The 25,556-nt window shown below is 42.7% G+C and overlaps 1 protein-coding gene across 1 annotated transcript in view; it reads right to left on the bottom strand.

Annotated features, from left to right (window-relative positions):
• Positions 1-21,678, bottom strand: part of FGF13 (fibroblast growth factor 13) — a 569,406-nt gene extending 547,728 nt beyond the window's left edge. The window contains exon 1 of the mRNA XM_027533130.1: positions 21,403-21,678. The gene's annotated coding sequence lies outside the window, so the exon portion shown is untranslated. The remainder of the gene's footprint in view (positions 1-21,402) is intronic.
• Positions 21,679-25,556: the final 3,878 nt, after the last annotated feature.

Genomic DNA, 25,556 nt, shown 5'->3' with positions numbered 1-25,556 from the left:
TGGCAAGAATATTGGAGTGGGTTGCAATTTCCTCCTCCAGGGGATCTTCCTGACCCAGAGATCAAAGCTATATCTCCTGCAGTGGCAGGCGGATTCTTTACCACTGAACCACCACAGAAGCCTCCAATAAATTTTTTTTTAAAAGAGCTGGGTAAATAACCTCCAAGGGTTTCCCATGTGGTGCTAGTGGTAAAGAATCTTCCTGCCAATGCAGGAAACAAGAGACACAGGTTCGACCCCTAGGTTGGGAAGATCCCCTGGAGGAAGGCATGGCAATCCACTCCAGTATTCTCGCCTAGAGAAACCCATGGACAGAGGAGCCTGGTGGGCTACAGTCCATAGGGTTGCAAAGAATCAGACATGACTGAAGCACCTTAGCACAGCACAAAATAGCCTCCAAAGATGGTGACTGTGGCATGGCCATTGTGAAGTGGACACCATGAGTACTCTCCTTGATTCTAGGGGCCTTGTAACCGCTTCAATGGTGGAAGCGATGCTGTATTCATTTTAGGCTAGGTTAGAAAAGGCCATGCAGAGAAGGCAAAGGCACCCCAGTACTCTTGCCTGGAAAATCCCATGGATGGAGGAGCCTGGTAGGCTGCAGTCCATGGGGTCACTAAGAGTTGGACACGACTGAGCGACTTCACTTTCACTTCTCACTTTCATGCATTGGAGAAGGAAATGGCAACCCACTCCAGTGTTCTTGCCTGGAGAATCCCAGGGACGGGGGAACCTTGTGGGCTACCGTCTATGGGGTCGCACAGAGTCGGACACGACTGAAGCAACTTAGCAGCAGCAGCAGCAGCAGCAGAAAAGGCCATGCAGCTCCTGCCTGGCCCTCTTAGGACATTTGCTCTCAGAAAAGCCAACCACCCAGCATGATGTCAGCTTACCCTCAGACTACCACAGGGGAGAGGTGACATCTAGGCTTTTCAGCTTACAGTGCTACCTGAGCTCCCAGACGACAACTAGTGCTGGCTGCCCATCGAGCAACGAGCCATCTTGGATGTCCAGCCCAGTCAAACCACCAAATTACTGCAGGTCCTGGTGACCTCTGATGACAACCTTGTGAAAGACCCCTAAGTGCTGAACTATTCAATGGCACCCTTCTCAGACTTTTGACCCATAATTTTATGAGCAAAATTAAATGGATTTTTTAGCTGCTACATTTGAGGGTACTAAGCTGTGCAGAAATAGTAACTGAAATATTAGCGACAAACAGTTTCTCCTAATCCTATACATATATGCTATGCCACCGTCTAGAGATAATGTCTTGTTAAATCCAGGCTGGACCTGTGACTTGTTTCTACCAACAGAATGTGGCCAAAGTGATGCCGTGTCAGTTCCTGGCCAAACTTTAGGAGACTTGATAGCTCTACTTTCTTTCTGGGGGAAGCCAACCACCACATAAGAAGGCAGATGCTTTGACACCCACATGGCGAGGAAGCCCAAACAGGCTATGCAAAGAGACCCCGTGAAGAAGAACTGAGGAATCCAGCTGATGGCGAGCACGGGCCTCCAGACACATGACCCCAGTCAAGCCATCCAGCCAGCGCTCAGCCATTCAGCTGCAAGGCTCCAGAATTCATGGAGCAGAAAAGAGCTATCTTTGCAGCGCCTGGTCCAAATTTCTGACCTACAGAACTGTGAGTAGAATTGAAAGTAGGGAAAGGTTACAAGACAGAGAGATGTCAATGATTTATCCAAAAACAGTTTAACACTAAGACCTTTCCAATCTATACCGAGTATGCACGATCTTCTGTCTCCCTTGAACTTGAACATTTAGAACATTGTACTGCAATGTTTGGAGAAGGCAACAGCAACCCACTCCAGTACTCTTGCCTGGAAAATCCCATGGATGGAGGAGCCTGGTAGGCTGCAGTCCATGGGGTCTCTAAGAGTTAGACATGACTGAGTGACTTCACTTTCACTTTTCACTTTCATGCATTGGAGAAAGAAATGGCAACCCACTCCAGTGTTCTTGCCTGGAGAATCCCAGGGACAGGGGAGCCTGATGGGCTGCCGTCTATGGGGTCGCACAGAGTTGGACACGACTGAAGTGACTTAGCAGCAGCAGCAGCAACTGCAATGTTGGGATGCCTGTCAGGAATGAACATCTTAAAATGTTCTGTCACTTTCTTCTCCAGTGAAGGAGGAAACAATGAGGGAGAACTTGTTCAAGGATTTCACTCTTGCTCTCATACGAGGAACATCACTGGGCAGCATCGGGTCCCCAGCCGGAATCCCTATCAGTCCACAGCCTTCAGAATCTCCCAAGTCAAGAGGAATGGGTCATCAAAGGTGGCCTTTTCCCCACAGCATGCTCCTGGCATTTTCTCCATCCGAATCAGAAGACCTAGCCATCATCTCTCTCTGTAAATAACATACAAGAGACTTTGACCAAGGTCAGCTTCCAGAAGATTGTCAAATCTTGTTCTTGCCTCCATTCTACTGGTTACATGGCAATACTAACAGAAAACATGTCAGGCAGAAAAAAGATATTTCTTACAAAATTCTTGGATATGGTAGTAAGTTGTTAGCACAATACTACTACTTACTCCCATTTGCCCATATCTTGAATCTTCAAGGAAACTGTAAACTCCTAGATGACAAGGACTGGGTTAAACTCTCCTAACTGCCCCCATGCCCATTCCATGGTTTACATAGTACCTGGCACATCCAAGGCACAGGAAATAACTTCATCATTGTATCACCAGTGATTTAACTGACTGGGTTTCCAGCTCTGTACTAAATATTTATCCAAATTTTATACTTACAGCAACCCTCTGAATTAGTGACTATGATTATCTCCATTTTCGAGAGAAAACAAGCTTGAAGAGGTGAAACAACTGACCCAAGATTGAAGTAAAAAGGTACACCCAGAATTGAGACTCAAGTAGGACCTTCTGTCTCCAAAGGCCCAACTCTTTCTACTCTGTGACACTCCATATTTTATAAATGTTACAACATCATTGGTGGCTCTAAAATGTCTCTTTATTCAAAAATAAAGCCAAGGGACTTCCCTGGTGGTCCATTGGAACTTCTCATTCCTAATTCAGATGGTCTGGGTTCAGTCCCCGCTCAGGCAACTAGACCCCATGTCCCCAGCTAAGAGTTCACATGCCACATCTAAAGATCTCTTGTGCTGCAGCTAAGACCTAGCACAGCCAAATACATAAATAAATAAAAATAATTTACAAATGTTACAAATTTTAAAATAATTTTAAAACGTTACAATTTTTAAATAAATACAAGTATTAGAATGAGAATAGAGATCTCAGGGCAGATTGGGCTTTCATGCATTTCCTGTCAATACCTGACTGCCATGTGGTTGACAGGGAAGTGTGTCCACGGGAGGGATTCCCTTTCCCGGAAGGGCTTCCTAGCCAGCTGTGAGGGGGTGAGTCAGGGGGCAGCCTCAGAGGTCACTTCCTTCAGGGTCTGCCTCTGCTGCACAGCCCTGACCCTCACTGGAAATCCTGTCCTTCCAGGGATGGCCCACATCTGAATGGCAAGGCCTGGCCATCTGGGCTCAATGTAGGTTCTCTGGCAGATGGCCTCTCATGCCACAGCTCCCCACCTGGTGGCTGAGGCTTTGAGGCACTTGCATCAAGATCAACTTCTCCCTCTGCCTGATCCCACCTCCTCCCTCTTCCTTTAAAACTTGTTGAACCCGAGTGAGCATTTTCTGGCACAAACCCTATCTGCCTTCAGAGATCACAGCCTGTGACTCCTCTTTCCTTTTCTCTCCAACGCTGTCTGACTGCCCAGGCTTTTGTTAAAGAGAGATCCTGAGAATCTTTCTTTTCTTCTGGTGGTTTAAGTGACCATCACTGTGTGGCTAGTGCTGTTTGCCTCCAACTTCCATTTTCCTGGAAAGTTGCTTAGAACCCTCTTTGGAGCACCGGAGTTTGGGCTTGGATTTATACCTGCCCACAGAGTTCTGATACACTGCTGGTACAGTCTAGAACAGTTACATTTTAGGGATAGAGGGATAACTTGCAGATGGTTCAGAAATACCAAGCTGAGTTTCTAATGATGAGACAATTGTACCTGCACTCTCCTTCCATGAAACTGTACCCAGTTGGTGTGATTTTTACCTGCCACAGGATGGACTTGCACCTAGCACATAGCTGGGGTGTGCTGGTACCCATCACCCTGTGGGTATAACTACCTGCCAGTCTGTGGCTATGTTCTCTAAGGGATGCACTGGACTCAGTTTCCCAGTCCTGCAATTCTTTTTTTTAATGAATGTGTACATTCAGTGTCTTTGGGCTTCCCAGGTGGCACTAGTGGTAAAGAGCCCACCAAGGCAGGAGACTTAGAAGATGTGGGTTCTATCCCTGGGTCAGGAAGATCCTTTGGAGGAGGGCATGGCAACCCACTCCAGTAGTCTTGCCTGGAGAATCTCAGGGACAGAAGAGCCTGGCAGGCTATGGTCCATAGAGTCACAAAGAGTCAGACACGACTGAAACAACTTAGCATACACGCATGTACATATCTTTATATGTAGGGGATTTTATTTGTTTTTTATTACTTATTTATCATTGGCCACACCACGTGGCATGTGGGATCTTAGCTCCCCGACCAGACCAAGGATCAATCCCACATTCCCTGCATTGGAAACTTGCTGTCTTAACCATTGGACCACCAGGGAAGTCCTACCCCTGAAATACTTTATTCTGCTGCATTCCACTTCTGCCAATGCAGCCTCCAGTGCTATTTTCCTTTCCATGTTCTCACCCTCCTCTCCTACTCCCAGGGTCTAGCCTGACTGCTCCCTATTACTTTCTTCTCCGTATTCATTCCACTCTATTACATAAAGCCTACCTTCTGTGTACCTTATCCAGACTAAAAAGTCAAGATTTACTGTGTCTTCTTCTCGAGAGAGCCTCTCAGATCAACGAAAGGAGATCTGCCTCCCTGCCACTCAGCCAGCAAAAGAGGAGCCCCTTTGTGGTCCCCACTTACTACAGAAGGAAAGAAGTAACAGCATCATTTTTCTTCTCTGTAGGCAAGCACTAGAAGCATTGTCAAGGCAGTGACCAAATGAGGAGCGGTAATTAATAGATGGTGCTTTACATAAGTTGTCATTTCATACTTGTAACTGTCTTAAAAGTTTGAGATTGTTACCCTTCATTTAGAGATAATGAAAAGGGCTGAGAAAGAGTAATTTACCTGCCCAGGTAGTAGATAGCAGTAGAGGGATTTGAACACAGGTCTTTCTGTTGCAAAAGCCTGGGCACTTTGCACTGACAGATGCTGACATAGTTGAAAGGCTCACATACCAGCCTTGCCCCGGTTAGCATGGGCCACAGGATTCTGGAAGAATTCACGACCAGTAAGTGTGTGATGCTGTGGCTTTGGTGTTAATAGAGAGGACGTCTCTGAGAGACAGATCAAAGCATGCCGTCAAGAGGGCTACGGCACTGGGGCCAAAGGCAAGGAGTCTGCAGAGGCCACTTCTCTACAGCCACAGTCCTACCCTGCTCCTCTTTGCTCTTCCTGCTGGAATACTGAGCTCAACTGTCTGTTGTCAGCTCAGCGACCACTGTCACTCCTGACCAAGGCCAGTAACTAGGTTACCCAGAAGCCCCTTCACTGTGTGGTTCCAGGGTAGAGTTTGCCACTGAGAGAAACAGACTTAGAAGGTGGGAATGAAGCAAAGTCACCATTCTCGGGACTCTGTGACATTCAGTGTGACTTCACACATCTTTCTCTCTGAGCTTCCATTTCCAGGTCACTTTTTGCATTGAGACCTGGTAACTTCTCAGAATTCCAGTGAGTTCTGGCTTCCTCACCCCCTCCAATACTTTGTGAAAGTGAAAGTCGCTTAGTCGTGTCTGACTCTTTGCAACTCCATGGATCCAGGCCAGAATACTGGAGTGGGTAGCCTTTCCCTTCTCCAGGGGATCTTTCCAACCCGGGGATCGAACTCAGGTCTCCCGCATTGAGGGCAGATTCTTTACCAGCTGAGCCACCACAGAAGCCCAAGAAAACTGGAGTGGGTAGCCTATCCCTTCTCCAGTGGATCTTCCCAACCCAGGAATCCAACCGGGGTCTCCTGTATTGCAGGCGAGCTGCAGTTACTAGAGACATTTGATCCTCTGGCATGAACCTTCTGGACCTTCACTCTCCTAGCTACTCCCACTTTTTATAAATATGTATACATAAATAGATAGATAGATCCCTTCTTACTGTGACATTTCAGTTCTATTTTCACGATTGCCCGCAAACTGATATAGGTTCCACTCCGAGCCTCATTGTCAGCCCTGTGTTATTAAAGAGCAACTCTCTGGGACTCAGTGTAACTAAGGTCCAATCATATAAAAGGCTTTCTTCTTTTTCTTTAGAAACCACAGAAGATCCTGAGAAGATAGCGACCTAAGCATGAGTTGTTTCCATCCTTAACTCCAGGCTGCCTGGCTCTCCTTAACCAAAAAGCTACCAAATATGAGCAAAGCCCTAGGCATTGTGGGAGTCTCAGCAAAATCCTTTGATTGCTAAGCAAAGCTGGATGCAGCCCCAGGAAAGCCTGGTGCAAGGAGATCAGGAAACAGTATCAGACCTATATTCCTGGTCTCCTAGGCCTCCTAGGGCTTCCCTAGTAGCTCAGCTGGTAAAGAATCCTACTGTAATGCAGGAGACCCTGGTTTGATTCCTGGGTCGGGAAGATCTAATGGAGAAGGGATAGGTTACCCACTTCAGTATTCTTGGGCTTCCCTGGTGGCTCAGATGGTAAAGAATCCGCCTGCAATGCGGGAGACCTGGGTTCGATCCCTCGGTTGGGAAGATCCCCTGGAAAAGGGAAAGGTTACCCACTCCAGTATTCTGGCCTGGAGAATTCCATGGACTGTATAGTCCATGAGGTTGCAAAGAGTCAGACAGGACTGAGCGACTTTCACTTTCACACCTAGGCCTCCTAGAGACCAAAAAGGAATGAAGGAGCAGAGGGGGACTCTGCAAGGAGACCTGGGAAGAGGGCAGCTTTCTTCAGGTACTTAGTTTCTCACCACTTAAGGACCTCCTAGCCTCTGTGGGACTCTTCAGAGACCCCCTTCCACCATGAGCTGACTGCTATGAGTGAACAAATAAATCCTTTATACCCAACCTGCACCCAGTGGCAGGTTGATGAAGCAATGCATGTCTAAAGAAATTAACCGATTGGGAGATAGACAGATGCCAACTTGAACAACCACAACAGCTATAACAACAAAAGAAGAACTCATACAGAGATTCAAGTGTAACTAAAAAGGACTTTCTGGAACTACAAAATGCAATTCCCCAACTACAGTTCAGGGATGAATTGAAGGAGAGGATGATCACTGCTGAGACCCAATAGTCACCTGTAAGAGAAAGTGAAAGAAGAATCACAGAGCACGAAGTCAAAAATACCAAGACATGGAATCATGAAGGAAAATATGAGAGTTGTAGATCTTGATGAATAGTCTTCTAGAAGAAGAGGGAAGACACAGAGGAAAGGCAGTAATATTTTTAAAATACAATAGATTTTTCTGAGCATAACAGCTATAAAATTTACATAATGTAAAAGATGCAAAGAATAACTGTTTGGGAAATTAAGAAATACACTCCTAGAACACCACTGGATAAAAAGTGAAATTACAAACTATCTAGAAAGCAATTTAAAAGAACACTTTATTCTAAAATCTACTTGGCACAGTAAATACCTTATTCAGAAAAATAATTATCTTCTTCAATCTCAGTATTAACAAAGATGCAAACATAAAGGAACTTAGTATTCATCTCAAGATATGTGGGAAAGAACCAGAAATTAAACAAATATGCAAAAACTAGGAAAAGTCTTTTTAGCAGCAAAAAAAAAAAGTGGAATTAATGAGATAACCAAAACTTGTTCTTTGAAAAGACATGCAAAACAGGTAACCTTCTTGTAAGCCTCATTAAGGAAAAAGGGAGAATAAATATTGACAACATTGGAATTGGAAAAGTATACATAAAAGATTTAAATAATTATAAATGACACTACATTAAACTCTATAGCAGCAAATTTGAAAATTTAGGAAAAAAGCATGATTCTTCAGGAGCCAAAATTAACTGAACAAGAAGTGTTGAATAAGTTAATTATCAAAAAGGAGATGGAAAAAGTGAATAAATATCTACCACTGAAAAAGTCATCATAAAAGAGTGGTTCATTTGTTTCAATTCAACTTTTTTTTTTTTTAAAGCAAGTAATGTTAATATGATTGGAATTATTCCAGGCCATAAAATAGAAGGAAAGCTCTTCAATTATTTTTCCCTCAGGTTTATTGAGATATAATTGACAAATAACATTGTGTAAGTTCTCTGTGTGTGCATATGTGTGTGTGAGAGAGTGAGAGATCACATAGTGTTTGTCTTTCTCTATTGTTGTTTGTTGTTGTACAGTTGCTAAGTTGTGTCTTACTCTTTGCAACCCCATGGACTGCAGCACACCAGACTTCCCTGTCCTACACTATCTCCTGGAGTTCGCTCAAACTCATGTCCATTGAATCAATGATGCCATCCAACCATCTCATGCTCGGTTTCCCCCTTCTCTTGCCCTCAATCTTTCCCAGCATCAGAGTCTCTTCCAATTTTGGCCACCTGATGGGAAGAGCTAACTCTCTTCCAATGAGTTAGCTCTTCCCATCAGGTGGCCAAAATATTGGAGCTTCAGCTTCCTCATCAGTCCTTCCAATGAATATTCAGGGTTGATTTCTTTTAGTATTGACTGGTTTGATCTCTTTGCTCAAGGGACTCTCAAGAATCTTCCAAGCACCACAATTCAAAAGTATCAGTTCTTCAGTGCTCAGCCTTCTTTAAGGTCCAACTCTCATATCTGTACATGACTACTGGAAAAACCAGAGCTTTAACTATACAGACTTTTGTCGGTGAAATGATGTCTCTGCTTTTTAATACTCTAAGTTTGTCATAGCTTTTCTTCCAAAGAGCAATTGTTTTTTTTTTTTTTAATTTAATTTAATTTTATTTTTTAACTTTACAATATTGTATTGGTTTTGCCATATATCAAAATGAATCCGCCACAGGTATACATGTGTTCCCCATCCTGAACCCTCCTCCCTCCCCATACCATCCCTCTGGGTCATCCCAGTGCACCAGCCCCAAGCATCCAGTATCGTGCATCGAACCTGGACTGGTGACTCGTTTCATATATGATATTATACATGTTTCAATGTAATTCTCCCAAATCATCCCACCCTCTCCCTCTCCCACAGAGTCCACAAGGCTGGAGCAATTGTTTTTTAATTTCCTGGCCACAGTCACCATCCACAGTGATTTTGGAGCCCAAGAAAATAAATTCTGCCACCGTTTCCACTTTATCCCCATATATTTGCCATGAAGTAATGGGACCAGATGCCATATCTTTCTCTACCTGACTTATTTCACTTAGCATAATGCCATCAAGGTTCTTCCATCTTGTCACAAATGGCAGGGTTTCCTTCTTTTTATGGCCAAATTATATTCCATTGTGTGTGTGTATATATATATACCACATCTTCTTTATCCATTCATCCATTAGTGAACACATGAGTTATTTCCATGTCCTGCCTATTGTGAATAATACTGGAATGAACATGGAAATGCAGATATCGCTTCAAGATAGTAATTTCATCTCCTTCAGATATAGACCCAGAAGTCAAATTGCTAGATCATATGGCAGTTTCTTTTTAATTGTTTTGAGGAACTTCCATACTGTTTTCTATAGTGGCTGTACCAATTTATATTCCTATAACAATGCACCAGAGTTCCCTTTTCTCTATATCCTTACCAGCATTAGTTATCTATTGTTTATTTGATGGTAGTCAATCACACAGATGTGAGGTGACATCTCATTTTGGTTTTGATTTGGATTTCCCTGATGTTTAGTGACTTCACGCACCTCCTCCTATACCTGTTGCCCACTTGTATGTCTTCTGTGAAAAAAATGTCCATTCAGGTGTTTTGCTTATTTTTCAATTGGATTGTTTGGGTGTTTTCACTATTGAGTTGTATGAGTTCTTTATAGATTTTGTATATTAATCCTTATCAGATACATAATTTGGAAATACTTCCTCCCATTCCATAGGTTGTCTTTTCATTTTGTTGATTATTTCTTTGCTATGCAGAAGCTTTTTGGTTTAATATGATTCCACTGGTTAATTTTTGCATGTGTTGCCTATGCTTTTGGTGCCATACCCAAAAAATCATTGCCATAACCAAGGTCTCGGAGAAGGCAATGGCACCCCACTCCAGTACTCTTGCCTGGAAAATCCTATGGATGGAGGAGCCTGGTAGGCTGCAGTCCATGGGGTTGCGAAGAGTCGGACAGGACTGAGCGACTTCACTTTCACTTTTCACTTTCATGCATTGGAGAAGGAAATGGCAACCCACTCCAGCGTTCTTGCCTGGAGACTCCCAGGGACAGCAGAGCCTGGTGGGCTGCCGTCTACGGGATCACACAGAGTCAGACACGACTGAAGTGACTTAATAGCAGCAGTAGCAGCAACCAAGGTCTAGGAGATTTCTTGAATTTTACAGTTTCAGGTCTTACAATTAAGTTCTTAAACCATTGTGAGTTAACATTCTGTAAGTGGTGTAAGATAGAGGTCCAATTTCATTCTTTTGCATATGGGTATCTAGTTTTCCCAATACTGTTTATTGAAGAGACTATCCATTCTCCACTGAATATTCTAGTCTCCTTAGTGGCCTCTCAAGTCTGTTTCCTTGACCATGCCAATGCCATAGTGTTTTGATCATTATAGTTTTGTAATATAGTTTGAAATCAACAAGAGTGAGGACTCCAGCTCTTTTCTAGCTCAAGATTTCTCTGTGTATTCATGGTCTTTTGTGGTGCCATATGAATTTCAGGATTTTTTTACATTTCTTTTATAAGTGCTATTGGAATTTTGATAGAGGGTGCAATGAATGGCTTTGTGTAGTAGGGACATTTTAGTAATATTAACTCCTCTGATTCATGAATGTAGAATATCATTCTATTTATTTTTATCATTTTGAGTTTCTTTCATCAATGTCTTTTAGCTTTGTAAATAGATTTTTGGTTAAATTTATTACTAAGTATTTTATTATTTTTGATGTACAGCAGTGGAAACCAAATTGGAGGTGTACAGGTGCATAAATGCTGGGCCTAGCTGCAGGTGAGCTTAGTGGTACAGGTTAGTGATAGGAGAAAGGGCCAGATCCAGGCCCACAAGCAGCTGCAGGGGCCTTGGCTATCAGCATACACTTTCATGGCTGTAGGATGTCAACACAGATGCACACATGGCAGTGAAGGCTGGTGATGGGTTTCAGGCCAGCAGTGTGCAAGAGCACAGCTGGAGGGTCTAGCCCTGAGAGCACACATAGTGGCATGGGTCAGCTGTGGGGGGGGTGGTCTAGGTTTGTGCCTTGCACTCCTGTAGCCACTGGTTTCTTCAGTGGAGAAAGCTGCTGGGGCCATCTCCAGAGTAGGTTAATGGGAACCCCCTTAATTCTTTTCTAGGAAGCCAATTTAATTAAATAACCAAATCTACAAAGGAGGCTACCAAGAAGAAATCCATAAACACTTTTAAAATGTAGATGCTGACATTTTGAATACAACACTTGCAAATATAATCCAACAATCTTTCAGTAAAGTTATGGCTAGCGAGGGCCATAATTCTTCGCCCCCTCCTTGTGTCCAAGAATTTTTTCATTTGATTTTGGAGTTTCTGCCATCAACATGGTATATATTTCCCCGCACCTTAACTTTGTTGTTGTTCAGTCACTCAGTCATGTTTGACTCTTTGCAACCCCATGGACTGTAGCCCACCAGGCTCCTCTATCCATGGTATTTCCCAGGCAATAACACTGGAGTGAGTTGCCATTTCCTTCTCCAGGGGATCTTCCCAACCCAGGGATCAATCCTGCCTTTCCTGCATTAGCAGGTGGATTCTTTACCACTGAGCCACCAGGGAAGCCAAATGGCTTTGAGGGAATAAAATGAGGTCCAAGGGTACCAGTCCCCAGCCTACACTTCAAGAGGCCTTATGCACTTCTGTCTCCCTTCTTGTGCATCTGCAGTCACTTTGAAATAGCCTGGGCTGCCTGCTTTCCCCAGGAGGAGGATAAGAGTCACCTGGGGCAAAGCTGCTCCAGCCACCACTCCCTGAAGCAAAGCAGCCCCATTAGACCAACAGACCTGCAAGCGACAAGCAGAGCCACTTGGTTGAGCCCAGACTAGACTAATTAGACCCCAACTAGCCTGAAGAAACCATGAACAGGAAGAAATGATTGTTGTTTTTGAAGCCACTGAGATTTTGGCTGGTTTGTTTCACAGAAATTACTGATACACAGTATTACATTTGGACATGCAAAGGAGGTTCAGTATCAACAAATCTATCAACATAATTCATTACATTAGTAAATTAAAAAAGAAAACTGGTTTAATAATGGTATCAAGAAAGGCTTCAAAGTCAACTGATAAAACTCAGCTGCACTCTTAATACATTTCTAAGTGAAACAGGATTAGAAGGAAATTTCTTAAAATAATACAGATTGTTTACCAAAAATGGATGCCAAATATTATCTCAAATGGCAAAACACTGACCTCTTCAAATAAAATTCAGAAGTTGACAAGAATGCTTCTTATCCTCATTACTATTCAACATTGCCTTGGGGATTCTAGCTTATAAAAAAGACCAAAAAAAGAGGGAAAGAACTAACAAATATCAGAAAAGACGTCTATTTCTTTGTCTGCTAGGGGTATATTTGTACAGCTACCCAAACAGAACACTCTAATAAAATCTGTGAGACTTATTTAGAGAATTTGGTATGGTAAAGAATACAAGGTTACTATACAAAACAGATAGCATTTCTCTATTCAAGCAATCAACACCAAGATATGAAAATGAGAAAAATTATATTTGTAATAATGAAAAAAACCTATATAACAAGAAAAACATCAGGCCAGTAGGAAGAAAATTACAATAGCTGACTGAAGGACATAAAACAAAATCTTGAAAAAGGGAATGAATTAAAGAATTATAAGATTTTATATCATAAAATGTCAATTTTCACAAAACCAATGTTCATTTTAAAATTCCAGTTTAGGTTTCCAACATGACTTTTCAAGTAAAAGAGAGGGAATTTATTTTTGCAGATGGTCCCCCATTTATGATGCTTCGACTTATGAGTTATTGATCATACAATGGTGCAAAAGTAATATATATTCACTGGAAATTGTAATTCAAATTTTGATCTTTTCACGGGCTAGAACTATGTGGTCCCATACTCTCTAGTGATGCTGGGCACCAGCCCCCACTGCAGCTCCCAGTCAGTCAGATGATCACAAACATGAATAATCCATGTTTACAGCCATTCTGTACTCATACAACCACTCTGTTGTTCACTTTCCCTACAGTATTCAATAAATTACATGAGATATCAAACTTGTGTATGTGCTCAGTCACCCAGTATACTCTTTGCAGCCCCCTGGACTGTAGCCCACCAGGTTCCTCTATTTCCCAAGCAAGGATACTGGAGTGGGTTGCCATTTCCTACTCCAGGGGATCTTCTGGACCCGGGGATCAAATCCCTGTCTCTTGCAGCTCCTGTATTGGCAGGCAGATTATTTACCATTGAGCCACCTGGGAAGCCCTGAGATATTCCACAATTTATTATAAAATAGGTTTTGTGTTAGAGGATTTTGTCCAACTATAAGCTAATGTAAGTATTCTGAACATGTTTAAAGTAGACTGGGTTATGATACTATGAAGGGTTAGGTGTATTAAATGCATTTTTAACAGGATATTTTCAACTTAGAATGGATTTATCAGGATATAACCCCATAATGCAGCTCCTCACCCATGGACAATCAAGAGAGGAGGGTCGCCTCTCTCTTTTTGTTGAATCAATGTTCCAGGTTCCTTCTTTTTTTTGAAAGTCACTCAGTCGCGTCTGACTCTTTGTGACCCCATGGACTATACAGTCCATGGAATTCTACAGGCCAGAACATTGGAGTGGGTAGCCTTTTCCTTCTCAGGGGATCTTCCCAACCCAGGGATTGAACCCAGGTCTCCTGCATTGCAGGTGGATTCTTTACTAGCTGAGCCACAAGGGAATTTTGCTGACAAAGGTCCATCTAGTCAAAGCTATGGTTTTTCCAGTAGTCATGTACGGGTGTGAGAGTGGGACCGTAAAGAAAGCTGAGCACCGAAGAATTGATGCTTTTGAACTGTGGTTTTAGAGAAGACTGTTGAGAGTCTCTCAGACTGCAAGGAGATCAAACCAGTCCATCCTAAAGGAGATCAGTCCTGAATATTCACTGGAAGGACTGATGCTGAAGCTGAAGCTACAAAACTTTGGCCACCTGATGTGAAGAACTGACTCACTGGAAAAGACCCTGATGCTGGGAAAGATTGAAGGCAGGAAGAGAAGGGGATGACAGAGGATGAGATGGTTGGATGGCATCACTGACTCAACGGACATGAGATTGAGCAAGTTCCAGGAGTTGGTGATGGACAGAGAAGCCTGGAGTGCTACAGTCCATGGGTTCACGAAGAGTCTGACATGACTGAGCAACTGAACTGAACTGAATCCCATCATAGAGTTTCCCAGGTGGTGCTAGTAGTAAATAACCCAACTGCAAATGCAGGTAGATGTAGAAGACATAAGTTCAATCCTTGGGTCGGGAAGATCCGCTGGTAGGAAATGGCAACCCATTCCAGTACTCTTGCCTGGAGAATCCCATGGACAGAAGAGCCTGGCAGGTTGCAGTCCATAGGCTTGCACAGTCGGGCATGACTGAAGCAACTTAGCAACCCCATCATAAGTTGAGGAAGATGTGTATACATAACCTTAATATTTGTATGGAAAAATATAAACCTTAGAATAGCCATGAAAAATAAGAATAATTAGAGAAAAAATTTTAACCAGATATCAGATATACCTTAATGTCAACATAATGAAGTCAAAACATGGTAGTGGCATGGGAATAATAGGCAATTAGAACAGAGGAATCAAGTAGAGAATAAAGAATTAAGTCCCGTACATAATCATTTAATACATGGCAAAAGTATTTCATTTTAGTGGAAAAAAGATGGATTGTTAATGAACAATAGAGATGGAACTAGTTATTAATTTGGAAGAATAAACCATTAGACTTCGGGACTTCCCTGGTGGTCCAGTGGCTATGACTCCATGCTCCCAATGCAGGGGACCTGTGTTCGATTCCTGGTTGGGGAACTAGATCTCACATGCCACAATTAAAAAAAAAAAAAAAAAACAGATTCTGCATGCTGCAACTAAGACCTGGCACAGCCAAATAAATAAAACTAAATATTTGGAAAAAAAACTGGACTTCTATTTTATACCAAAAATCAATAGTTTCCAGGTAAGGACATATTTAAATATAAAAACAGTAAAAGTCTTGCAAGAAAATCTAGGAAACTATATGTGCAACCTAGGAGTAGGAAAACTCTCTTAGTTCAGTTCAGTTCAGTCACTCAGTCATGTCCCACTCTTTGCGACGCCATGAATCACAGCACGCCAGGCCTCCCTGTCCATCACCAACTCCCGGAGTTCACTCAAACTCATGTCCATCGAGTCGGTGATGCCATCCAGCCATCTCATCCTCTGTCGTCCCCTTCTCCTCCTGCCCCAAATCCCTCCTAGCATCAGGGTCTTTTCCAATGAGTCAACTCTCCGCATGAGGTGGCCAAAGTATTGGAGTTTCAGCTTTAGCATCAGTCCTTCCAAAGAACACCCAGGACTGATCTCCTTTAGGATGGACTGGTTGGATCTCCTTGCAGTCCAAGGGACTCTCAAGAGTCTTCTCCAACACCACAGTTCAAAAGCATCAATTCTTCAGCACTCAGCTTTCCTCACAGTCCAACTTTCACATCCACACATGACCACTGGAATAACCATAGCCTTGACTAGACGGACCTTTGTTGGCGAAGTAATATCTCTGCTTTTTAATATGCTATCTAGGTTGGTCATAACTTTCCTTCCAAGGAATAAGCGTCTTTTAATTTCATGGCTGCAATCACCATCTGCAGTGATTTTGGAGCCCCAAAAAATAAAGTCTGACACTGTTTCCACTGTTTCCCCATCAATTTCCATTGAAGTGATGGGACCGGATGGCATGATCTTTGTTTTCTGAATGTTGAGCTTTAAGCCAACTTTTTCACTTTCCTCTTTCACTTTCATCAAGAGGCTCTTGAGTTCCTCTTCACTTTCTGCCATAAGGGCGGTGTCATCTGCATATCTGAGGTTATTGATATTTCTCCTGGCAATCTTTTTTTTTTTTTTCCTCCCGGCAATCTTGATTCCAGCTTGTGCTTCTTCCAGCCCAGCATTTCTCATGATGTACTCTGCATATAAGTTAAATAAGCAGGCTGACAATATACAGCCTTGACATACTCCTTTTCCTATTTGGAACCAGTCTGTTGTTCCATGTCCAGTTCTAACTGTTGCTTCCTGACCTGCATATAGGTTTTTCAAGAGGCAGGTCAGGTGGTCTGGTATTCCCATCTCATTCAGAATTTTCCCAGTTTATTGTGATCCACACAGTCAAAGGCTTTGGCATAGTCAGTAAAGCAGAAATAGATGTTTTTCTGGAACTCTCTTGCTTTTGAGATGATCCAGCGGATGTTGGCAATTTGATCTCTGGTTCTTCTGCCTTTTCTAAAACCAGCTTGAACAACTGGAAGTTCACGGTTCATGTATTGCTGAAGCCTGGCTTGGAGAATTTTAAGCATCACTTTACTAGCATGTGAGATGAGTGCAATTGTGCGGTAGTTTGAGCGTTCTTTGGCATTGCCTTTCTTTGGGATTGGAGTGAAAACTGACCTTTTCCCGTCCTGTGGCCATGCTGAGTTTTCCAAATTTGCTAGGAGTGGGAAAACTCTCTTAACCAATCCTTAAAACTCAGAAGTTATAAAAGAAATTTAACTATATATATATACATATATATATATATATTTTCAAAATTTTGGCACAAGGCCCAATAAGTAAAATCAATAAAATAAGAAACTGGACACAAAGCTGCACACAGGTAATAGATGAGGGGCTTATAGCAATAACATAGGAGGAGTTTTTAGAAGCTGACAAGGAGAATCAACCCATTCAAAAAATAAGCAAATGATATGAAGAGCCACTAAGAAGTGAATCCAAATGGCCAACAATTTTTTCAAAAGATACTCAGACTCATGAGTAGCCATAGAAACTCAAGTTAAAATAACAATGAGATGATCTTTTTCATACAACTGTTAAAACTTAAAAACAGCAGAAAGATCAACAATTGATGGGATTTCCTGAAATGGTGTACACCCATACTTTACTGATGGAATTGTGTACTTGTTACATGCTTTTTAGAAAGCAACATGGTGACCTTTAATGAAATTTAAAACAATATACATGCACTTTTAACCTAGCTATTCCATTCCTGGGAATCTGTCCCAGAGTAAGAAAAAAAAGTACAGGTTAAGGGTCTGGTTTGAGATCAAATCAGTCAATCCTAAATGAAATCAGTGCTAAACGTTCATTGGAAGGACTGATGCTAAAGCTGAAGCTTCAATACTTTGGCCACCTCATGTGAAGAGTCGACTAATTAGAAAAGACCCTGATGCTGGGAAAGATTGAAAGCAGGAGGAGAAGGGGATGACAGAGGATGAGATGTTTGGATGGCATCACTGACTCAATGGATATGAGTTTGAGTAAGCTCTGGGAGATGGTGAAGGACAGGGAAGCCTGGTGTGCTGCAGTCCATGGGGTCGCAAAGAGTCAGACACAACTGAGTGACTGAACAACAAAGCAAAAGGTTATATATAGGAAGGTTGCAATGTTGCTTTCTTGTGACCAAAAAAAAAAAAAAAAAGGAAGCAAAGTGAATGTCCACTAAAAGTCAAATGGATAGAGAAATTGTTCTCCATCACAAAATTCTGTGCAACCATTAAAAAGAATGAAGTCCAGCAACTGCAGATGACTTGTATGTTTTGTTGAATGAGAATAATAGCAATAATGCTAATAATAAGCACTCCTATATAGCTCTATTTTAAGTGCTTTATGTATTTTAACTCCATGAATACTCATAATAACCCTAAGCGGTAAGTACTATTATTATCTTCATTTTACAGATGAGGAAACTGAAGACCAGAGAACCTAAAGTCACACAGCTAGTACATGGCAAGAAGAATAAGATGCAAGAATGTTTAAGTAACATGACATAACTTTTGTAAAATAATCTATAACAAAAATGTATTTATGTGTACATATGCATGTTTTATATAATTATATGAGAATAGAAATATAGAAGGATACCTACAAGGCTAGTAATGTGGGTTATGTATTTTTACATAATTATATATTATTTTTACACAATTATATATTAATATGTGTTTAAGTAAACTCCAAATAATTAAAGAGCCACAGAATTTCAATAATGGATGATTCTAGAGGAGCTGCAGTTGTTACACCAGGTGAAGGACAGAAGGGAAGTGTACTCCCAGTGAAGTCCCTGCAGATCTCCATCACCCAGTGTCTCCTGCCCCTCCTCTGCTCGTCCCTCCCTTATGGCAGAACTACTGTATTTAGAAATGCCAGGTGCTTTTCCATGCTACCTAAGCCAAGAGACTTCCTGGAACCCAGTCATCATTTTGCTCTGAGATTTTCCAACTCCAGAAGTCTTCTCAGATCCCCTTCTGGTGCATACATCTCAGATTTTGGGCATAGAGACAGAAAGGGTCTGCCTTACACTCACATTTCTGAGGGAAAATAAAGCTTTATCCTTGGGATGGTTTCTTGCCTTGCTTCATCTACTGCAGAGTGATTTAAACTTGATGATGTCCACTGACTCTGCACACTCAGGCTCAAGGTGTTCACATGGACAAACGGACACAGATCCTTTCTCCCAAGGAGCGTGGGTTCTCGAGGAAAGATATACCTTTATATTAGGCACTCAGTGAATGTCTGTTGAGTGAGAGAAATTATGATGTACAGGAATGATTCAAATAAAAGGTAAAGAGTGAAGTATTAAATTATGATCTATAAACAAAATGCTTTAGGATTTGGAGTGGAGAAGCATGAAAGCTTTGAGCAATGGTTTTATAAAGAGATGACATTTGAGCTAGATGTAATGTCTCTGAAAGCGTGCCAGCATCAGACCCTCTGAGGCTCCTGAGCACTCCAGGCCTGCTGAATCAGAATCTCCAGAAGTGAGATTTAGGACTTGGTATTTTAAAGACGCCCTCGGAGTCCTTCTTACGTACAGTGAAGCCTAGACCATGAGAAATAGGGCAGATTTGGGTGTGCAGAGATGTAAGGAAGGATGCAGCAGTCAAAGGCATTAGTTAAGTGCCCAGGCATGGAAGTAAAATGAAGAGTGGCCAATTCAATTTGACTGGGAGTGGATGTGAAGAGGAAAAACAAGGAATCAGATTGGAAAGGTGGGTTAGGGCTAGAACATGGAGGGCCTGGGGAATGCCAAATGAAGTATGAACTTTTTCCTGAAGGCAACAGAAAACCATTAAGAAATGTGGGACAAAGAAACAAAAGCAGGGCAACCTTGACTTTCACAGAGCCTCCAAAATCTGGCCATGTATCAGAATGATCAGGATGGCTTGCTAAAAAGTCCAGGTTCTGGGACTCTACTCCCAGACCTTTTGAATCTGAATTTCCAAGGATGCAGCCCAGAAACCATATTTTTAAACAATCTTTCCAGGTGATTCCTGGGCAGCCAACCTGGCATTGGTTCATAAAGTAGAATATGAGAAGCATCGCTTTACTGACAAATGCATTCCTGAAAAGTTGTTTGTTCATGGCGATTTTCTTAGAGGAGTCATTTGTTCAAAGTACTAGACAAGTGCGCTATTTAGAGGCAACATCCAGCAAATCACCTTCTCTAGAGTGTTTCAATAAAATGAATACCCAATTTGAATGCAAACCCCCTGACGACTTTCGATGAAATGTGACAACACATTTGGGTGGTAAGACCAGCATCTGGCATTAATGATGCCATATGGTTACACAAATTCAACATGGGGAAAATACTTCAAAACATTCTAGTTTCATCTGGCTTTAAAGCAACATGAATAAACCTTAAAGTATTATTGGAAAGGAGAAAGTACTAGTAAGATGTGATGTCAATAGAACCGTGGCTTCAAAATGGAAATATCCACCATGTATCCACGTGGAGGTCACAGGGAAAGCTGAGGCAACAATCTAGGTACAGACTAGGTGGTCACTCAACCTAATTCATGCCCCTCTAAGGATCAGACAAGATGACTTCCAAGATGTTTCCTCTAGGTTTAAGGGGGGTTTTTTTGGCCATGCCATGTGACTTGTGGGATCCTAGTTCCCTGACCAAGGATTGAACCTAGGCCCTTGGCAGTAAGAGCACAGAGTCCTAACCACTGGACTGCTAGGGCATTCCCTAGGTTTAAGATTTCAAGTTTATGATATTTAGACACTCATCTACCCCAAAGATGGGTAAAAGGGAAAAAAAGATAGGGATATAATGTTCAAGTGTCCATCCGTAATCCATTCTTCTACAAAATGTACACAAATGATGATTCTGAGTCAAAAGATTTGTCTCCGCCAGCCATGTAATATTTTAAGATTGTAGTTTTCATTTAAAGTAAGCATATCTGTTACTAAAGTGTCTCTTCGTTTTCATAAAAACACCTTGGTTTGGCAAGCTGGAATGTTGGCATAGTACTTTGCATAGCAAATGCTCAAAAGTTAACCTTAAGCAAGAAATTGTTAGTGCTTAACCTTCCAACCGCCAAGGCAACTTCTTTTTCTCTCAGAGGTCTCCTAACCTCACCCTCAGAATTTTCCAGCTCCCCTCAATTCCAACTCCTTCCCCAAGGCCTGTAGCTATAAACAAGCTGGAAATCATAGATGTGTCCTGACAGGGGTTTTGCAGGGAGGAAAGGGAATCCAAGCAAGTCTTTTGTGCACCTGGGGTGGATTCCCTCTGTCACAGGGCCTGCCTGAGCCACAGGAATCCCTGCTCTAGGCAGCTCTGTGTCACTCTCTGTCACTGTACCAGCAGAAAAGACAAACAGAGATAACCAGTGCCCTGGGCCAAGTTCAAATTCTCAGTGTTAGTAACAGGGCAGAAAGCACAAGGCAACTTTAAAAAAAGGCAACTCTAAGTTGAGAAGTCAAGAAAGGGTTAAATCTAACATTTGAGCTGCTTTCCTGCCGGCTAATATCTTGGCTTTTGGGCAGGAGGGGACAAAGAAAGGAAAGAATTGCCAAACAGTACCATGATTGGGAGCATGGACTCAGACTTTTTTTCCTAAGGTACGTCCTGCCCTGACATTTGCTTCCCTGGCCCAGGAGGAGGAAAACTGGGTCGAGGTTACCCAAGAGTATCACAATTCCAGTGGCTTTTCCCCCAAAGACTTTGGTTTCACTTACCTTAGAAGTGGAGATGCAATGGGCCCAGTGGTGAGGAAGAAGCTGGATCCCACCATGGACCAAACTCTTAAAGGGACCTGTTGTTATGAGTGCCAACGGTCACGCGCTCCCACGGGGGAGGAAGCTTCTTGATCGTATCATCACCATGCAGGTCTGAGATTTCCAAGAGTCTGCATCTGAGCCAAAGCACTCCCAGCTCCCTAAGCCCCTCGTGGGTTCAAGGGCTCCGGGCAGAACAGGCAAATCATCCAAAGTGATGGCAGGGGTTAGAGGACCCCATGCGGTGCATAGCAAACTGTTGTGAGGAGTGGTAAGTCACAGGGTCTATACAGCAGCTATTTTTAGTGAAACCAAATTCCTTCCCCAAGTTCTCTTGCTTCCAACTTGTTCTAAGTGTAGGAGACCAGCTGTGGTCAGATCATCTTACTGGACCAAGGCTCTGTCAAGGCGAAGGAAACAAACCTGGGAGGTGGAGCCAAGAGCTGGCGACTGTGGGCGCTGTGGCTCCTTCTCGCCGTCTCAGGCATCTCCGGAGGGAGTGGGCATTCCCCTCCAACCTGGCAGAAACCTGAGAGGTAGATGACATCAGCAGGAAAAACTGAGAAGTTGGCAGTCCTTCCTCTCTTCCCCGATTCCTACAAACACTCTCTCTCACATACACACACATAAACATGCACATACACACACACTCGCATTCTCAAATGCGTGGCAGGTCCTGCAGGCCAAACCCGATCTTGGTCCGGACTTGTTGTTAGAAGGGTCTAGAAAACAATGCCATGATCCAGGAGTCAGGCCAGAGGTGAAAGTATGAGGGCTGGTGTCTAGTCACTTTGCAGCTGTCATTGTTCTCAGAGGGAGTTCTAATGGGGAAGATTTATTTTGGATCCAAACCTTGGCCGAGGTGTTAATTCAGAAGAAGACAGATCCTGAGTGTGCTAACTGCATTTCCCAGATCCATCTAGGTGAGCGTTTTACAAACTGTGGGCCATGACCCATTATACAGTAGTAAAAGCTATTTACCAGGCTGTAATCAGTATTTAAGAATGAAAAGAAATAAAACAAACAGAGTAGAATAAGTATTTAGACTAGAATATCATAGAACACATTCCACGTAGTAAAGGGGAATATTGTTCTGTGAAACTTGCTTCTTCTATGGATATGTGTATCAATCACTCCATAAAATGTATTTCTTACTGCTGGTCATCATAAAATTTGTTTGAAGAACAGTGAGCTACATGATTTGGTAGAAAAGAGCATGAAGAAAAGCCCTTGGGCAACCCCCAATTTCATAAATATTACTATTAATACTACTATAACCACTATTTGGGAGGAGTCATTATGTGTCAGGCACCATTCCACTTCATGTCATCATCTTGTCTACCCTACCACAATCTTCTGAGGTAAATTTATCCGATTCTCCAGAAAGAGCAGTAAAGCTCAGTAGCAAGCTCAAACAGCAAGTAAATGGAAGAGTCAGGGTATAAACCTAGGTCTACCTATCTCCGAAATTTGTGTTTTTAACCACTTTAGACCACTCCCTTCTTTAATTGGTCAATACATGGTTAAATTCATTGTGTGTGTGCTAATTCGCTTCAGTTGTGTCCAACTCTTTGCGACACTATGGACCGTAGCCCGCCAGGCTCTTCTGTCCATGGGATTCTCCAGGCAAGAATACTGGAGTGGGTTGCCATTCCCTTCTCCGGGGGATCATCTCTTATGTCTCCTGCATTGTCAAGTGGGTTCTTTACCACTAGCAGCACCTGGGCTAAACACATATGAAAAGCTTAAATGTGCTGGTGGCTTAAATAAAATAAGATGAAAATATTTAGAAAAATAATTTCACATTTCCAAAAGCTTCTGGTAAACTCTTATCAGAAAAGAGGGCTTCATTTCAAATTAGAATTCGTTGCCTATTAGACTCAGAACCCCTCACCTCACACAGCTTCCAGACATCTGAAAAATCAGCTGGAACCATATGACTTCCAGGCACTGCATTTTCATGGTCTTACCCCTCTAGTTGCTTCCACTCTATTCCACACAGAAATCTTGTAGCAGGCCGCATTTGGTGTTCATCTTTTTATAGTTTGAGCTAAATCAGTTCAACCACTTCTGAGTTGATGAGGAAAAAAAAAAAAAAACCATACTTCTTCCACTTCCAAAATAAGCTCCTCTTTTGGGCACACAGAAAGCTCAGAAAAGGCTGAAACTTAAAACTTCCCACTTCACATATGGGTACTTTTAGGCCCTCATTACTTTTAAATTTACTTTTAAAATTCCTAGTGATTTGCTCATTTTGCAGGCTCCGATGTTCTGTTGTCATTTTTGTAATTCCCACAGCCCACACCCTATGCGCTGAGTCCTCCTGTTGTAGACCAGAGGTATTGGCCTCCACAAGTGCCAGTAAAAGGGGTGGGGCTGAATAGGAGCGGAAGTACCAAATATAGCCTAGTGCAGGTTCAGTGAAAAATGCCCCAAAGGGCAAGCCTTCCTTTTGTTTCCTGGCTGCTTGCATGGGCCCAAACAATACCACCTGGCTGCTGGCTTCAGAAGACAATTCTCTCCCAAGCAGGGGAGCCTAAAACTTGACCTCACTGGCTATTCACTTCTCTGTAGTAGTTTCTGGCCACTCATCAGAGCTTCTCTGATCTTTTTGTTTGAAATGAAAACTAACTGACTAATAAACACGTATACAATTTCCAGGCAAGAAGCTCTCCATTGTCACCAGTGACCTGATCAGACCCTGTGGCCACAGGCACTGGCAGGTGTCCAGCCCAAACCTCAGCTGGGCACCTTGGGGGCCTGGCCCCTTCCTGGCGGGACTTCACTCTCAGGGGCCGACATGTACCCCCACCTGTAGCAACATCCTTCTGACACTCTTCCAAATAGGAACAGTTGTCTCAGTGCTGTCATTATCCTGGCTCTTCTATTTTTGCCGGTATGGAATAGGATATTGCAGGCCTGCCCCAGCCAGAGCAGGGCTGCCTTGTTGTAAGGGAGCCCTGGGGCTCCCCACCCCAGGATGTGCCCCAGCCCTGCCTTCTCTAGTGGCCACACCCACCGAAGCAGGGCAGGAAGGACAAAGTCAAGGGGTTCCACTTCTCAACCTTACCTCTCTGCCTGGAGCTTCTATGAACAAAGGACATTTAATAATAGAATTCCTCGTCTGGTATTTATAGCACCAATTGCTCAAAGCTGTTTTAGGCTTTATTTTTAAAATCCCAGCCTTTGTCACAACCTCCCCAGGAAATGGAGCAGAAGGCAGGTATTAGCAGCTCCACTTCGCAGACCAGGAGACTGAGGGATTGATCAAGAGGATACTATTTTAAGGATGAACAATGAGCAAAGGCAGACAAGAAGTGGAAGCCCACCCAAACCAGGTACCAGGCTGAGGAATTTGGTCCTTCACTCCTTCATCCATTCATTCTTGTGACATCGATTAAGTTTTGATACTTTTCTAGCTACTACACTAGACATCACAGAAACAGAGAAGAACAAGTTTCTGGTCTCTTGTTTCTTCAACAAATAAATTTCTAGGAAACAAGGAAGGAAGGGGGAACTTGTGATGAAAAGAGATTCGAGAGACACATAAACCAAATTCTTGTTTGGATCCCAAATCAAATATACCAACCAGAGGGACACATTTATGAAATGCCAGGGGGACTTTTGATATGGATTCAATGTTGGATAGTTAAGAAATTGTTAATATTTTTAATGAGATAGAATTACGTTAATAAAATTACCTTACCATTTAAAGACACACTTTGAAGCATTTACAAGTGGAAAGATATAATATCTGAGACTGGCTTCAAACAATACATGACTGATAGGAAATGAGCAAGAATACAGTTGAAACAAGAGTGCCCTTGAGTTGATGATTGTTGGAGCTGGGTAATGAGTACAAGGTAGTTCGCTGGACTTTTCAGTTTTGTGTATGCTTGAAAATTTCTGTAACAGAGTCAGAATCACCTGGAAACCTCAACTTATAGCCATTTATGATACGCCCAACTCAGACGTTAAAGCATCTGCCTGCAATGCGGGAGACCCGGGTTCGATCCCTGGGTTGGGAAGATCCCCTGGAGAAGGAAATGGCAACCCACTCCAGTATTCTTGCCTGGAGAATCCCGTGGAGAGAGAAGCCTGGTGGGCTACAGTCC

Source organism: Bos indicus x Bos taurus, chromosome X (assembly GCF_003369695.1).
Source record: "Bos indicus x Bos taurus breed Angus x Brahman F1 hybrid chromosome X, Bos_hybrid_MaternalHap_v2.0, whole genome shotgun sequence".
Lineage (NCBI taxonomy): Eukaryota > Metazoa > Chordata > Mammalia > Artiodactyla > Bovidae > Bos > Bos indicus x Bos taurus.
This window is presented reverse-complemented; position numbering and strand designations above follow the sequence as displayed.